Here is a 14,826-nt window from a genome sequence, read left to right as displayed (position 1 = left end):
CATAAAGCGGTTACTGCATCGATGATTTCAGCCGTAAATAGAAATATTAAAAAAGGTAGGAAGATTTTTTTGTTTATCAAAAGTGACAAAAAGTAGATTACAGAGTACCTGACGGCTCAACACAAAAGTTTTGTCTCAAGTACAGATAGTGTTGAGGATCAGTGGACGAAGTTCAAAACCATCGTACAATATGCGTTAGATGAGTATGTGCCAAACAAGATCGTAAGAGATGGGAAAGAGCCACCGTGGTACAACAACCGAGTTAGAAAACTGCTGCGGAAGCAAAGGGAACTTCACAGCAAACATAAACATAGCCAAAGCCTTGCAGACAAACAAAAATTACGCGAAGAGAAATGTAGTGTGAGGAGGGCTATGCGAGAGGCTTTCAATGAATTCGAAAGTAAAGTTCTATGTACTGACTTGGCAGAAAATCCTAAGAAATTTTGGTCCTATGTCAAAGCGGTAGGTGCATCAAAACAAAATGTCCAGACACTCTGTGACCAAAATGGTACTGAAACAGAGGATGACAGACTAAAGGACGAAATACTAAATGTCTTCTTCCAAAGCTGTTTCACAGAGGAAGACTGCACTGTAGTTCCTTCTCTAGATTGTCGTACAGATGACAAAATTGTAGATATCGAAATAGACGACAGAGGGATAGAGAAACAATTAAAATCGCTCAAAAGAGGAAAGGCCGCTGTTCCTTATGGGATACCAGTTCGATTTTACACAGAATACGCAAAGGAACTTGCCCCCCTTCTTGCAGCGGTGTACCGTAGGTCTCTAGAAGAGCGAAGCGTTCCAAAGGATTGGAAAAGGGCACAGGTCATCCCCGTTTTCAAGAAGGGACGTCGAACAGTTGTGCAGAACTATAGACCTATATCTGTAACGTCGATCAGTTGTAGAATTTTGGAACACGTATTATGTTCGAGTATAATGTCTTTTCTGGAGACTAGAAATCTACTCTGTAGGAATCAGCATGGGTTTCGAAAAAGACGGTCGTGTGAAACCCAGCTCGCGCTATTCGTCCACGAGACTCAGAGGGCCTTAGACGCGGGTTCACAGGTAGATGCCGTGTTTCTTGACTTCCGCAAGGCGTTTGACACAGTTCCCCACAGTCGTTTAATGAACAAAGTAAGAGCATACGGACTATCAGATCAATTGTGTGATTGGGTTGAGGAGTTCCTAGATAACAGAACGCAGCATGTCATTCTCAATGGAGAGAAGTCTTCAGAAGTAAGAGTGGTTTCAGGTGTGCCGCAGGGGAGTGTCATAGGACCGTTGCTATTCACAATATACATAAATGACCTGGTGGAGGGATTGGCAATTGAATCTCAATGTAGACAAGTGCAATGTGCTGCGAATACATAAAAAGATAGATCCCTTATCGTTTAGCTACAAAATAGCAGGTCAGCAACTGGAAGCAGTTAATTCCATATATTATCTGGGAGTACGATTTAGGAGTGATTTAAAATCGAATGATCATATAAAGTTGATCGTCGGCAAAGCAGATGCCAGACTGAGATTCATTGGAAGAATCCTAAGGAAATGCAATCCGACAACATAGGAAGTAGGTTACAGTACGCTTGTTCGCCCACTGCTTGAATACTGTTCAGCAGTGTGGAATCCGCACCAGATAGGGTTGATAGAAGAGATAGAGAAGATCCAACGGAGAGCAACGCGCTTCGTTACAGGATCATTTAGTAATCGCGAAAGCGTTACGGATATGATAGATAAACTGCAGTGGAAGACTCTGCAGGAGAGACGCTCAGTAGCTCGGTAGGGGCTTTTGTTAAAGTTTCGAGAACATACCTTCACCGAACAGTCAAGCAGTATATTGCTCCCTCCTACGTATATCTCGCGAAGAGACCATGAGGATAAAATCAGAGAGATTAGAGCCCACACAGAAGCATACCGACAATCCTTCTTTCCACGTACAATACGAGACTGGAATAGAAGGGAGAACCGATAAAGGTACTCAGGGTACCCTCCGCCACACACCGTCAGGTGGCTTGCGGAGTATGGATGTAGATGTAGATATCGTTATGTTGCGTGTTTTGCTGATCACAGTCACATATACTTAGAGCTTATAAATTCGATAATCTGAATTTACATTAACGTCACGTGCTATAGATTCACTGATAGCAAGCAAAAGCCCTGTATAGCAGAGATATACGGTGTTTAAAACAGGGGCCAGAGAGGAATTGAAAGAGATTACGATAATATCGAGATGTTGTTAGCAATAATGAATATATAATGGAGTAAGTAGCAGGAACTAATTACGTATATTTGAGAGGTGTTAGCATGATATTAACCATGTTTTCTGATACAATCTCAAACAGGGGAAATTCCCCATAGTACTCTCTCCTCTCCCTCTCCCCCCCCCCCCCTCCCCACTCTCTAAGATTTGGTGGTAAGATGTCAAAGTGGATAGCCCGTCGAAAACTGAACACAGATCAAGCATGAAAATAGAAACAAGATGTACTGAACTGTGAAAAAAGAAACAAAGTAGAAGAAGTGAACGGACCAAGCTCAAGATGAGCAACATCGAGTGAACTACCCATGGCCTCGTGGTTATGTGGTCAGCGTGTTAGACTGCGAAGGGGAAAAACCGTGATCAAATCTCCCTCGAGCCCCAGTTTTTTCTTTGTTCTTTTTTCACAAAATTATGAACTGCCCGTACGGTACCTGACGTGTCTGTTCGCTGTATTCCAATTTGTATATGTTTCGTGGTGAACGTTCGTTTGCAACAACGAGGTGTAAGGAAGGGACCTCTAGACGTACGTACCTCCTATTTCTTCTGCACAAGTACCACATGTTATGAACCTTGCATTCCGTTTTGGAGGTTTTGACTCTTGAATTCCTTTATTTTCGTTTATGCGAGAAGTCTGTGCGGCTTCTCGCCTGCTCTCAGTATTCATCACATTTACTTGCGATGGTAATATATTCTTGCCACAGACTCATATGCTAAAATTAGTGTATAGTATGACAGTTGCCAAGACTACAGAAGGAGAAGACACATTTCAGTGACGAACGGGAATTTCACAGTATTGTAAAAAAAAAAAAAAAAATGGGTGCGGGCCATGAGGGATCTTTGAACACGGATCTCCCCCTCTGCAACCCAATCAAATAACCGACGCCTTGGTTAGTCCACTCGATGTTGTTCATCTTGAGCTAGATCCGTTCACTGTTTCAATTTTGCTTCTTTTTTCACAGTTCAGTACACCTTCTTCCTGTACGAGGTGCATTCAAATTCTAAGGCCTCCGATTTTTTTTCCTCCGGAAAATGAGGCCGCGTTCATTGTCAATACGTCCCAGAGATGGCAGCACCGTACGGCAGATGGGATTTTACCGCCAGAGGCGACAATGAGAACTGTTTTAAATACTTAAAATGGCGACGTTTTCCTTATTTGAACAGCGTGCAATCAGTCGTTTTCTGAATTTGCGTTGCGTGAAACCAATTGAAATTCATCGACAGTTGAAGGAGACATGTGGAGATGGAGTTATGGAAGTGTCGAAAGTGCGTTCATGGGTGCGACAGTTTAATGAAGGCAGAACATCGTGTGACAACAAACCGAAACAAAACACAAGCCGGTCTGACGACATCTACATCTACATGACATCTACATCTACATGACTACTCTGCAATTCACATTTAAGTGCTTGGCAGAGGGTTCATCGAACCACAATCATACTATCTCTCTACTATTCCACTCCCGAACAGCGAGCGGGAAAAACGAACACCTAAACCTTTCTGTTCGAGCTCTGATTTCTCTTATTTTATTTTGATGATCATTCCTACCTATGTAGGTTGGGCTCAACAAAATATTTTCGCATTCGGAAGAGAAAGTTGGTGACTGAAATTTCGTAAAAAGCTCTCGCCGCGACGAAAAACGTCTATGCTGTAATGACTTCCATCCCAACTCGTGTATCATATCTGCCACACTCTCTCCTCTATAACGCGATAATACAAAACGAGCTGCCCTTCTTTGCACCCTCTCGATGTCCTCCGTCAATCCCACCTGGTAAGGATCCCACACCACGCAGCAATATTCTAACAGAGGACGAACGAGTGTAGTGTAAGCTGTCTCTTTAGTGGACTTGTTGCATCTTCTAAGTGTCCTGCCAATGAAACGCAACCTTTGGCTCGCCTTCCCGACAATATTATCTATGTGGTCCTTCCAACTGAAGTTGTTCGTAATTTTAACACCCAGGTACTTAGTTGAATTGACAGCCTTGAGAATTGTACTATTTATCGAGTAATCGAATTCCAACGGATTTCTTTTGGAACTCATGTGGATCATCTCACACTTTTCGTTATTTAGCGTCAACTGCCACCTGACACACCATAGAGCAATCTTTTCTAAATCGCTTTGCAGCTGATACTGGTCTTCGGATGACCTTACTAGACGGTAAATTACAGCATCATCTGCGAACAACCTAAGAGAACTGCTCAGATTGTCACCCAGGTCATTTATATAGATCAGGAACAGTAGAGGTCCCAGGACGCTTCCCTGGGGAACACCTGATATCACTTCAGTTTTACTCGATGATTTGCCGTCTATTACTACGAACTGCGACCTTCCTGACAGGAAATCACGAATCCAGTCGCACAACTGAGACGATACCCCATAGCTCCGCAGCTTGATTAGAAGTCGCTTGTGAGGAACGGTGTCAAAAGCTTTCCGGAAATCTAGAAATACGGAATCAACTTGAGATCCCCTGTCGATAGCGGCCATTACTTCGTGCGAAAGTGGAGAGAAAGTGGAGAGAATTGTTTTGGGGGATCGCCAAATGACTGTTGAACAGATCGCCTCCAGAGTTGGCATTTCTGTGGGTTCTGTGCACACAATCCTGCATGACGACCTGAAAATGCGAAAAGTGTCATCCAGGTGGGTGCCACGAATGCTGACGGACGACCACATGGCTGCCCGTGTGGCATGTTGCCAAGCAATATTGACGCGCAACGACAGCATGAAAGGGACTTTCTTTACGTCGATTGTGACAATGGATGAGACATGAATGCCATTTTTCAATCCAGGAACAAAGCGCCAATCAGCTCAATGGAAGCACACAGATTCACCGCCACCAAAAAAATTTCGGGTAACCGCCAGTGCTGAAAATATGGTGTCCATGTTCTGGGACAGCGAGGCCGTAATGCTTATCCATTGCGTACCTAAGGGCACTACGTAACAGGTGCATCCTACGAAAACGTCTTGAAGAGCAAATTCCTTCCTGCACTGCAACAAAAATATCCGGGAAGGGCTGCGCGTGTGCTGTTTCACCAAGACAACGCACCCGCACATCGAGCTAACGTTACGCAACAGTTTCTTCGTGATAACAACTTTGAAAAGATTCCTCATGCTCTCTACTCACCTGACCTGGCTCCTAGTGATTTTTGGCTTTTTCCAACAATGAAAGACACTCTCCGTGGCCGCACATTCACCAGCCGTGCTGATATTGCCTCAGCGATTTTCCAGTGGTTAAAAGAGACTCCTAAAGAAGCCTTCGCCGCTGCCATAAAATCATGGCGTCAGCGTTGTGAAAAATGTGTACGTCTGCAGGGCGATTACGTCGAGAAGTAATGCCAGTTTCATAGATTTCGGGTGAGTAGTTAATTAGAAAAAAAATCGGAGGCCTTAGAACTTGAATGCACCTCGTATTAATGCTTGATCTGTGTTCAATTTTTGACGGGATGTCCACTGGACCATTATACCACCAAATTTGAGGGGTTGTAATGGGGAGTTTCCCTTGTGAGTAACATAGCACTTTCGCATCCATATAATCAGTCACTTTGATATCTGCACTCTAAATCGAAATGTAAACGTATGTTAGCCTTTCTCACACCTATGGCTCAGCTCCTACGACTTTTATAACTGCAAACTCGTTTATCAATCATTGTCTTTCGCTCCCAGTTTTTTATCGTCATTATCTTCACAATTTCGAGGAAACTAGTCCAGAACACATTGTCTGAATCTGCAATTGCTGCAAACGTAGGTTTGCCTTAATTTTTTTAAGATTTGTCGTACGGTCAGTATTGCCTCGTATTTCGTATATTTCTATGGAACCCAACCTGGTCTTACCCCAAGGTTGGCCTTTACTGGTTTTCCATTGTTATGTAAATAATTCATGTCAGTATTTTGCAACCATCAGCAGCTGCCTTCGTTGAAACTGGAATTATTAAATTCTTAGTCTGACGCTATTTCGCCTGCGTGTTATATATTGTACACGAAATGGAACAATTTTTGTCACGGCTGTCGCTCACAAGGATCTCTATATCTCCAAGGGAATGTCATTTACTTCAGGGGCCTTGTTTCCACTGGGATGTTTTAGTGAAATCCTTGCAATATCATATATACCTTCTCATTGTCACCTACATCTTTCTACAATACTGTCCTCAAGTTTTTTCACATTCTTGTATATATTATTTCCAACTTTATCTTCTTTGCTTAGTACTGGCTAGCTACATGAGTTCTTGATGTTTAAAAAATTGCTTGTTTTTTCCTTCGGAGCTCTCTTTAGTTTACCTACAGGCGGCATCTATCTTTGCCTAAGTTGTGCGTGAGTCTAAAGCCTTCCATTTGTACTCAATTTTACATGAGTACACTGTCTTTAGCACTTGACTTGGCTATGTTGTTGTTGTGGTCTTCAGTCCAGAGACTGGTTTGATGCAGCTCTCCATGCTACTCTATTCTGTACGAGCTTCTTCATCTCCCAGTACCTACTGCAACATACATTCTGCAGAATCTGCTTAGTGTTTTCATCTCTTGGTCTCCCTCTACGATATTTACCCTCCACGCTGCCCTCGAATACTAAATTAGTGATCCCTTGATGCCTCATAACATGCCCTACCAACCGATCCCTTGTTCTAGTCAAGTTGTGCCACAAATTTCTCTTCTCTCCAATTCTATTCAATACCTCCTCATTACTTATGTGATCTATCCACATAATCTTCAGCATTCTTCTGTAGCACCACATTTAGAAGGCTTCTATTCTCTTCTTGTCTAAACTATTTATCGTCCACGTTTCACTTCCATACGTGGCTACACTCCATACAAATACTTTCTGAAACAACTTCCTGACATTTAACTCTATACTAGATGTTAACAAATTTCTCTTCTTCAGAAACGCTTTCCTTGCCATTGCCAGTCTACATTTTATATCCTCTCTACTTCAACCATCATCAGTTACTTTGCTCCCCAAATGGCAAAACTCATTTACTACTTTAAGTGTCTCATTTCCTAATCTAATTCCCGCAGCATCACCCGATTTAATTCGACTACACCCCATTATCCTTGTTTTGCTTTTGTAGATGTTCATCTTATATCCTCCTTTCGAGACACTCTCCATTCCGTTCAGCTGCTCTTCCAGGTCCTTTGCTGTCTCTGACAGAATTACAATGTCATCGGCGAACGTCAAAGTTTTTTTTTCTTTTCCATGGATTGTAATTCCTACTCTGAATTTTTCTTTTGTTTCCTTTACTGCTTGCTCAATATACAGATTGAATAACATCGGGGATAGGCTACAACCCTGTCTAACTCTCTTCCCAACCACTGCTACCCTTTCATGCCCCTCGACTCTTATGACTGCCATCTGGTTTCTGTACAAATTGTAAAAAGCCCTTCGCTTCCTGTATTTTACCCCTGTCACCTTGAGAATTTGAAAGAGAGTTTTCCTGTCAATATAATTTAATTTGCTAGTATAACTTAATTTTGTTCAATGTTGTCATGAAATCATTAGAAATCGTACTGTGAAATTTCACGTTTTCAGTAAATCTGCAAGGTACTGGCTGCTTTAAAGGGCAAGCTGTAATACACAAAGGCCTTCAACGACCGAAATGTTTCCTTTCAGTCTATTATAACAAATCGCACAAAAAAACAGCACGTTGCCAACAGATTCTCAATGCACCGTTGGCTTGAAACAGTATATATTTGTAGCAAGTGAGTTTTAATATTTAAACCTCCAAATATGGACTTCGGCTGCAAATGACATAATTCAGTACGGCGTCTGCAAAGCTCCGGTTGTGGTCCAGAAATCGATCTTGTATCTGACTGGCCGCGTATGATTCTGCCTTTCACGCTTGGCAGTGCTTGGGGTCGTGAAAACTCACATTGTGACGTCACAAAATGTGCCACGTTCGCTTTCACGTCCCTTGTGAGGGCAGCTCCAGGCGCGGCCCTCCGGGCAGCTGAGCTGTGGCACGCGCATGTGTCGCTGCAGTAAATTAGGCCGCCGTGTCTCGACGAGCCGCCTTGTCAGGGAACGAGCTCTATAAATACGGGGGAATCCAGAGACAGGGCTACGCGCGCAACCCACGCCTTCGTCTCACCACTCTTCGTTTTACGGAATTGCGCGACCCCAATTTAGTACTCGGAATTTCTCGATTTCTTTGATGTGTCCTACCAGTTAATGGACAATGACAAGTAACAGCAATCTGGGCTAGCTCAGTTGCGTCTCGGCAGTCTCAGCGAATTACACTGAAACCAAGCGTTTCGTGCAGTATATATGTGAAAGACTGCAGAGTGGAGTCTCCAGCTTCAAAGGCAGAACACCGACACACGAGTCTGATAAACAGGGTCAGTACACGTCATTCGTGCTTCTGAAAAGTGGAATAACCCAGATTCGCACAAGATGCTGAGCATATTCACATAACAGGTCACCCTCGCTGGTTAGATGATTTTCCACTCTTGCGTAGCCAGTGTGGAAAGAAGTGAAATATGTGCACTTAATTTAATGTAAGTGCACGCTGTGAAATCAGTTAACGTCACTGTAGCCTATGTTTTTATGATTTATTAATGTTTCTGTCGCAGTTGCGCATATTACTTTTACTGGTAAATAATTTCGAACATTTTCCTTTATTTTCAAACCATTACGGACATTTATAATGTTTGCATGTATAAAATTTCGATGGAAGATGTAACAGATTTGTTCTTACATCAGAGCGATATAACAAATGTGGTTTGACTGTAATATAATTCCAGTGGTTTTTTAATGTGTAAACAACTAAGGAGACGTATCGAATTTTGAATGTACCACTGGAATTAGATTATAATCAAATCACATTTGTTATATTGATCTGAATTAAGAACAAATACATTATATATTCCATTGATATTATATAAAGTCAAATGCAGGTAAATGCAGGTAATGATTTGAAAATGGACAGTTTGCGAAACTAGTTACCAATGAAAATATTATATGTAGCTGTGATGGGCACCTTAATAAGTAATAAATAAACAGAGTTGTTGATCCTTCCTCCAACACAATGTTGAAAGTGCGTGAAGAGTATTTCAGTGCCAATTACAAAATACCAGGCGAGGTAGTAGGACAAGGGACTCGTGATCGGGAGGACGACGGCTCGAATCCACGTTCAGCTATCCAAATTTAGGTTTTCCGTGATTTCCCTAGTTCTCTTTAAGTAAATGCCGAGGTGGTTCTTTTGAAAGAGTACGACCGATCCCTTCCCCGTCATTTTGTAATCCGAACTTGTGATCCGTCTCTAATGATCTCGATCTGACGGGGCGCTGAACACTAATATTCCTTCCTAACTATAATATAATGTAAAACATTAAATTTAAGATTTTCTGTGATGATGTTCTTCATTGGTATAGTATTAAACGAGTAGCCCAACAGAAAGTTGTTAAATTAAGTCTTCACCTCCTCCAAATTATGTGAATGACATTTAACGTGCTCTAGTGTACCCATGTATCTCACTCTTTTCTGTGCTAATGTCAGCCCCTTGAAGTCTGTGTAGAGGTTTTTGTTCGTTCTAGTGTTATACTCGTATTCATGTTTTCCACTACTTTTCTTAAGAAAAATAGTAGTAAATGACTAGTGCTTTTTTGTAAAAAAGAAGGGTGCTGATACAGAGGAAATGCTGGACTAACAACTTCCACAAGTTTAACATATCCTCTGACGTCTCATCGTTTCTAGATCGATTCTTGCTTTTGCTGTCAGCTACAGAATTATCACCTTGGAGCAGACATGAGTGCTCGTATTTGTTAGATTTGAAACGAGAGAGAGGAGGCGTTACCATCCTCATAAACAGCAGTGCAGTAGTTGTCCGTAAACGCATAGATGACCTACAGGAAGTAACTATTCGATTCGCGTAAATAGAAGTCTTTCACTTTCAGTGGAGGATGCTCCAAGTGAACTGAGCGCAACCTGCTGTTTCTGACACCAACATATGAAACAAGAATGTTAGGTACCAACTTGTAAGGAATAAAAATGGATGTTTCATTGGGATATTTATGTTTTTCTCTGGATAAAAAAAAAAACTTATTAAAAAGCGATACCCTTGTATACCGCCAGGAAGAAAGCGCTGAGAATGACAAAGGACCGTAATGGATAAACATTCTGTGAAGTACTTGTCAAAATGCCAAGTTTTTAAGTGGTCTCCACAGGATGTTATAGACTCAACATAAAGACTTTATTCTGAAAGTAGTGTCACAGCAAGTTGAGTTTCAACATATAATGATTCGAACACTCATCAGTGAATGAAAGTAAGCATAAAAACAAGCTTCTTCATATTCAAACCACCTACAGTCGTAATCATATACGTTGCAAACGGAGCTGAAATGAGCGCTACATTACTGCTAGGCTATACAGTGGGCTTACATAACCGCTGTGGCACAACTCATGAAGAGCATGACTTTCACACGTAGGTGGAGATGCCGTCTTCTAGCAGTAAGGCACCTGTCAAAAAGGTGTACTAAACATTCCTCGCGAAGCTTAATAGTACTGAGTTTGCAGACCTTACCATAATTTATAGAGAAAGAAAGTCCCAGTCGCGTTTATTCTAAGCGTAAGATAAAATAAAAAAATAATACAAGAGTATCTTGTAGTTAGACAATACATGTACGCCATTCACAGACCGCAGCCTACAGGCCCCTAATAAGGCACAGTCGATCGTACTCGGGTCTATCTCATCTGCCTCACTGTCGTAGGTGTAGTGCGTTACGTTTAAGAATTTGTTCAAAAAGGACACAACATTTTCTGTCAGTACAGTGCTCATAAGTGCCCATAATGGTGATATTCCATCTTGTGCCACCCGCTGTAGAGATATTTGCAGCATCAGACGTCCTTTTGAAATTATCTATTGTCGTTACAAGGATATTAACAATTCTACTATGACCAATTTCATGTCATCATGAACAAACGTTACTAGCGACAGCATGTGCAAATTAAGATAACTGTTTACTTGCCTAGCTACCGTGAAAGGACTGTTGAAATTGAGTTATAATTTAGAAATCAATGCACTAGCAAATGTACTACTGTCATTATGACAGCTATTTCAGGTTGTCGTGTCACGAAAACAATAAAATAGGAAACTTGTTCAGTTGAAGGAATAGCTGATATTGATACTTTCCAAAGAGTAGTGCGCGGAAGTTTTACAACCGCTGTCTACCGTCTGCTTTCTTGCGGTTTCAGCGTAAATTGTAAGAGGAGTTGTCCGCCATTAGTCAAGGCTGCTCTTGTCTTGTACTAACTACGTCTGGTGCTGAGGCTGATCAATGTACGTGTATCCAGAATGAGATTTTCACTCTGCAGCGGAGTGTGCGCTGATATGAAACTTCCTGGCAGATTAAAACTGTGTGCCCGACCGAGACTCGAACTCGGGACCTTTGCCTTTCGCGGGCAAGTGCTCTACCAACTGAGCTACCGAAGCACGACTCTCGCCCGGTACTCACAGCTTTACTTCTGCCAGTATTCGTCTCCTACCTTCCAAACTTTACAGAAGCTCTTCTGCGAACCATGCAGAACTAGCACTCCTGAAAGAAAGGATACTGTGGAGACATGGCTTAGCCACAGCCTGGGGGATGTTTCCAGAATGAGATTTTCACTCTGCAGCGGAGTGTGCGCTGATATGAAACTTCCTGGCAGATTAAAACTGTGTGCCCGACCGAGACTCGAACTCGGGACCTTTGCCTTTCGTGGCCAAGTGCTCTACCATCTGAGCTACCAAAGCACGACTCACGTCCGGTACTCACAGCTTTACTTCTGCCAGTATCCGTCTCCTACCTTCCAAACTTTACTTCTGCCAGTATCCGTCTCCTACCTTCCAAACTTTACTTCTGCCAGTATCCGTCTCCTACCTTCCAAACTTTACAGAAGCTCTCGCAGAAGTAAAGCTGTGAGTACCGGACGTGAGTCGTGCTTCGGTAGCTCAGTTGGTAGAGCACTTGCCCGCGAAAGGCAAAGGTCCCGAGTTCGAGTCTCGGTCGAGCACACAGTTTTAATCTGCCAGGAAGTTTCAATGTACGTGTAGTTTACATACGTATATTGCCGCTATATTCTATTGTGTCTTAATTTAATAAATAATCGGGGGGGGGGGGGGTCCATTTACATTCCACTTCAAAATGGTTCAAATAGCTCTGAGCACTATCGGACTGAACATCTGAGGTCATCAGTCCCCTAGAACTTAGAACTACTTAAACCTAACTAACCTAAAGACATCACACACATCCATGTCCGAGGCAGGATTCGAACCTGCGACCGTAGCAGCAGCACGGTTCCGGACTGAAGCGGTCACAACGGCCGGCATAGCACTTCATAGATCCTACTCAGATCAACTCTTGTCTTTAATAGAGGATGTGGCAAACAAAAGTGGCCGGACGAGTGGATACGATTGGACGTGGATGTGTGCATGTAACAGGACCCCGTGAGGCGCTCACCGCGTGTGCGCGCGCCACATGATCCACACCGGTTCAGAGCGTAGTGCTGGCTGTGTCAGTGTGTGTGTGTGTGTGTGTGTGTGTGTGTGTGTGTGTGTGGAGCAGTGCAAATGGGACTGTGGTACTCACAGTGGAGCAGCGAGCGTTCATTGTGCAAAGCTGCGTGACAACAAAGTCTCGAAAATGCTTTGGTCAGTCGTTTGCTAAGAAGGCTGATGATGGCAAAGTGCAAGCAGACAGTGCCGTGCAAAGCTTTTAGTCCGAAAATGGCGTCAGGCAGGATCTGTTTTGAACAAGTCAAACATTCCGAAAAGTGACTGCACGCCAGGAAATGTGGCTGCAATTCACCAGAAAATGCCTCAGAGTGCTGCCAAATCAACCCTACGCCTGTCTTCTGCTGTGTTTTTTCGTACCCTGGAACTCTATTCTCCAGGCCACTTTTATTTACCACAAACTGTATACACATTAAACTCTGTACAGAAGATACGAGTTCCATTGCTGGAGTGTGAATTAATTGATCTCACTCGGCGAGTGGAAAAACGAAAAGAGTTCACAATAACGTAATATTAGTCATATTGTTTTATTTGTGTGGTTTTTAAGGACCTGCAGGATATAAATCGAGATCGGATTCAGAGAAATTTTAAAAATTCACCGTCATTTCAAATGGTTCAAATGGCTCTGAGCACTATGGGACTTAACTACTGTGGTCATCAGTCCCCTAGAACTTAGAACTACTTAAACCTAACTAACCTAAGGACATCACACACATCCATGCCCGAGGCAGGATTCGAACCTGCTACCGTAGCAGTCGCACGGTTCCGGACTGCGCGCCTAGAACCGCTAGACCACCGCGGCCGGCACCGTCATTTCAATCAATATTTACGAAGTTCTTTTTTTTTACATTTAGCAATCAATTTTATTATTAGGATATATAATAAGGTGCCTACCATATCTTCCCGTGACCTCTTAACGCGTGTATAATAGGCTACCATAAAAGATCATTAACCCAAATCCATCTCTCTAGGCTTCGTCAACGATAGGACGTTCAAGCGATAGCCTTCATTCCCTATTATTACAGAGATGGATGTATTACCCAGAGATGACTTCAGGACTGAGGATCATTTTATAGGGCTTTAGGGTCATTACTAAACACAATGGAATCTATTGTACGATTGTCAGCAACTGATAGTTACACTTAATACGAGTCCTACAGTATTAAATTGACTAGTGTGGAGTTTGTCGCGTACTTACCTGTATACTGCAACCTAAACGTTTTAACAATGACGCATATTAACGAAAGTAGAAAGGTTTGAGTATCAAACGAAATTTATGCGTGAGTTGAGGATTTCTCTTAGCTTGAAGAGTCATCGACAGATGTAACTTCACTAATGCTCTGTTGGGACCCTTGTTGTTCATGTTGCATACTAATGATCTAGCAGGCATGTAACCTCAGACTTTTTGCTGATGATGCAGTTACTATAATGAAATACTCTCTTAAATCTGCATAAATATTGTCAGATCTTAATAAAATTTTAAAGTGGTGCAAAGACTGGCAACTTATTTTAAACATTTAGACATGTAAAATTTTGCGCTTCACAAAACTCAGAACACAATTAATAAAATGTACCGGGCTGTTACGCCGCTGTCGAATGGATTTCACATTTAAACCCAACGTTTAGTCTCTATCTGTGGAGAACATTTTCAGTAGCGAGCCAGAGTGTGATTCATGGACTCAAACAAGCTCCCCCTTGAAAATGTCCTCCGCAGATGGGGACGTAGCGTTTGGGTTAACTGTGAACTACATTCGTCCACTGCATAACAGCTCGGAACATTTTATTCATTGTGACATTTCCCGCCGTAAAAGTTTACGTTTTACCAAACACAGAACTTGGTATCCTATGACAGTGAATCACAACTGGAATCAACTCGTGCAAATAGCAGGTTGTAACAATCTGTGGAGATGCGAGATGGAATGATCACATCGTCTCAAACGTAAGTAAAGAGGATGGTAGACTTCCGTTTATTATGCAGTAGGATGCTGGGATTTGTAATGACTCTACAACGAATACCGCATACAAAAAACTCCGCGACAAATCCTAGCATGTTGCTCAAATATGGGAGACCCTTACCAAAGAGGATTAACAGCGGATAT

The 14,826-nt window shown here is 42.4% G+C and overlaps 1 protein-coding gene and 1 non-coding gene across 11 annotated transcripts in view; both read left to right on the top strand.

Annotated features, from left to right (window-relative positions):
- LOC126356198 (rab11 family-interacting protein 4) overlaps positions 1 to 14,826 on the top strand; it is an 895,205-nt gene that overhangs the window by 653,531 nt on the left and 226,848 nt on the right. The gene's annotated exons all lie outside the window — the stretch shown is intronic.
- Trnas-cga (transfer RNA serine (anticodon CGA)) lies at positions 12,155 to 12,229 on the top strand. The gene has a single exon. It is a non-coding gene; the product is annotated as a tRNA-Ser (tRNA).

This window comes from Schistocerca gregaria, chromosome 3 (assembly GCF_023897955.1).
Source record: "Schistocerca gregaria isolate iqSchGreg1 chromosome 3, iqSchGreg1.2, whole genome shotgun sequence".
NCBI classification, from domain to species: Eukaryota; Metazoa; Arthropoda; class Insecta; order Orthoptera; family Acrididae; genus Schistocerca; species Schistocerca gregaria.
This window is presented reverse-complemented; position numbering and strand designations above follow the sequence as displayed.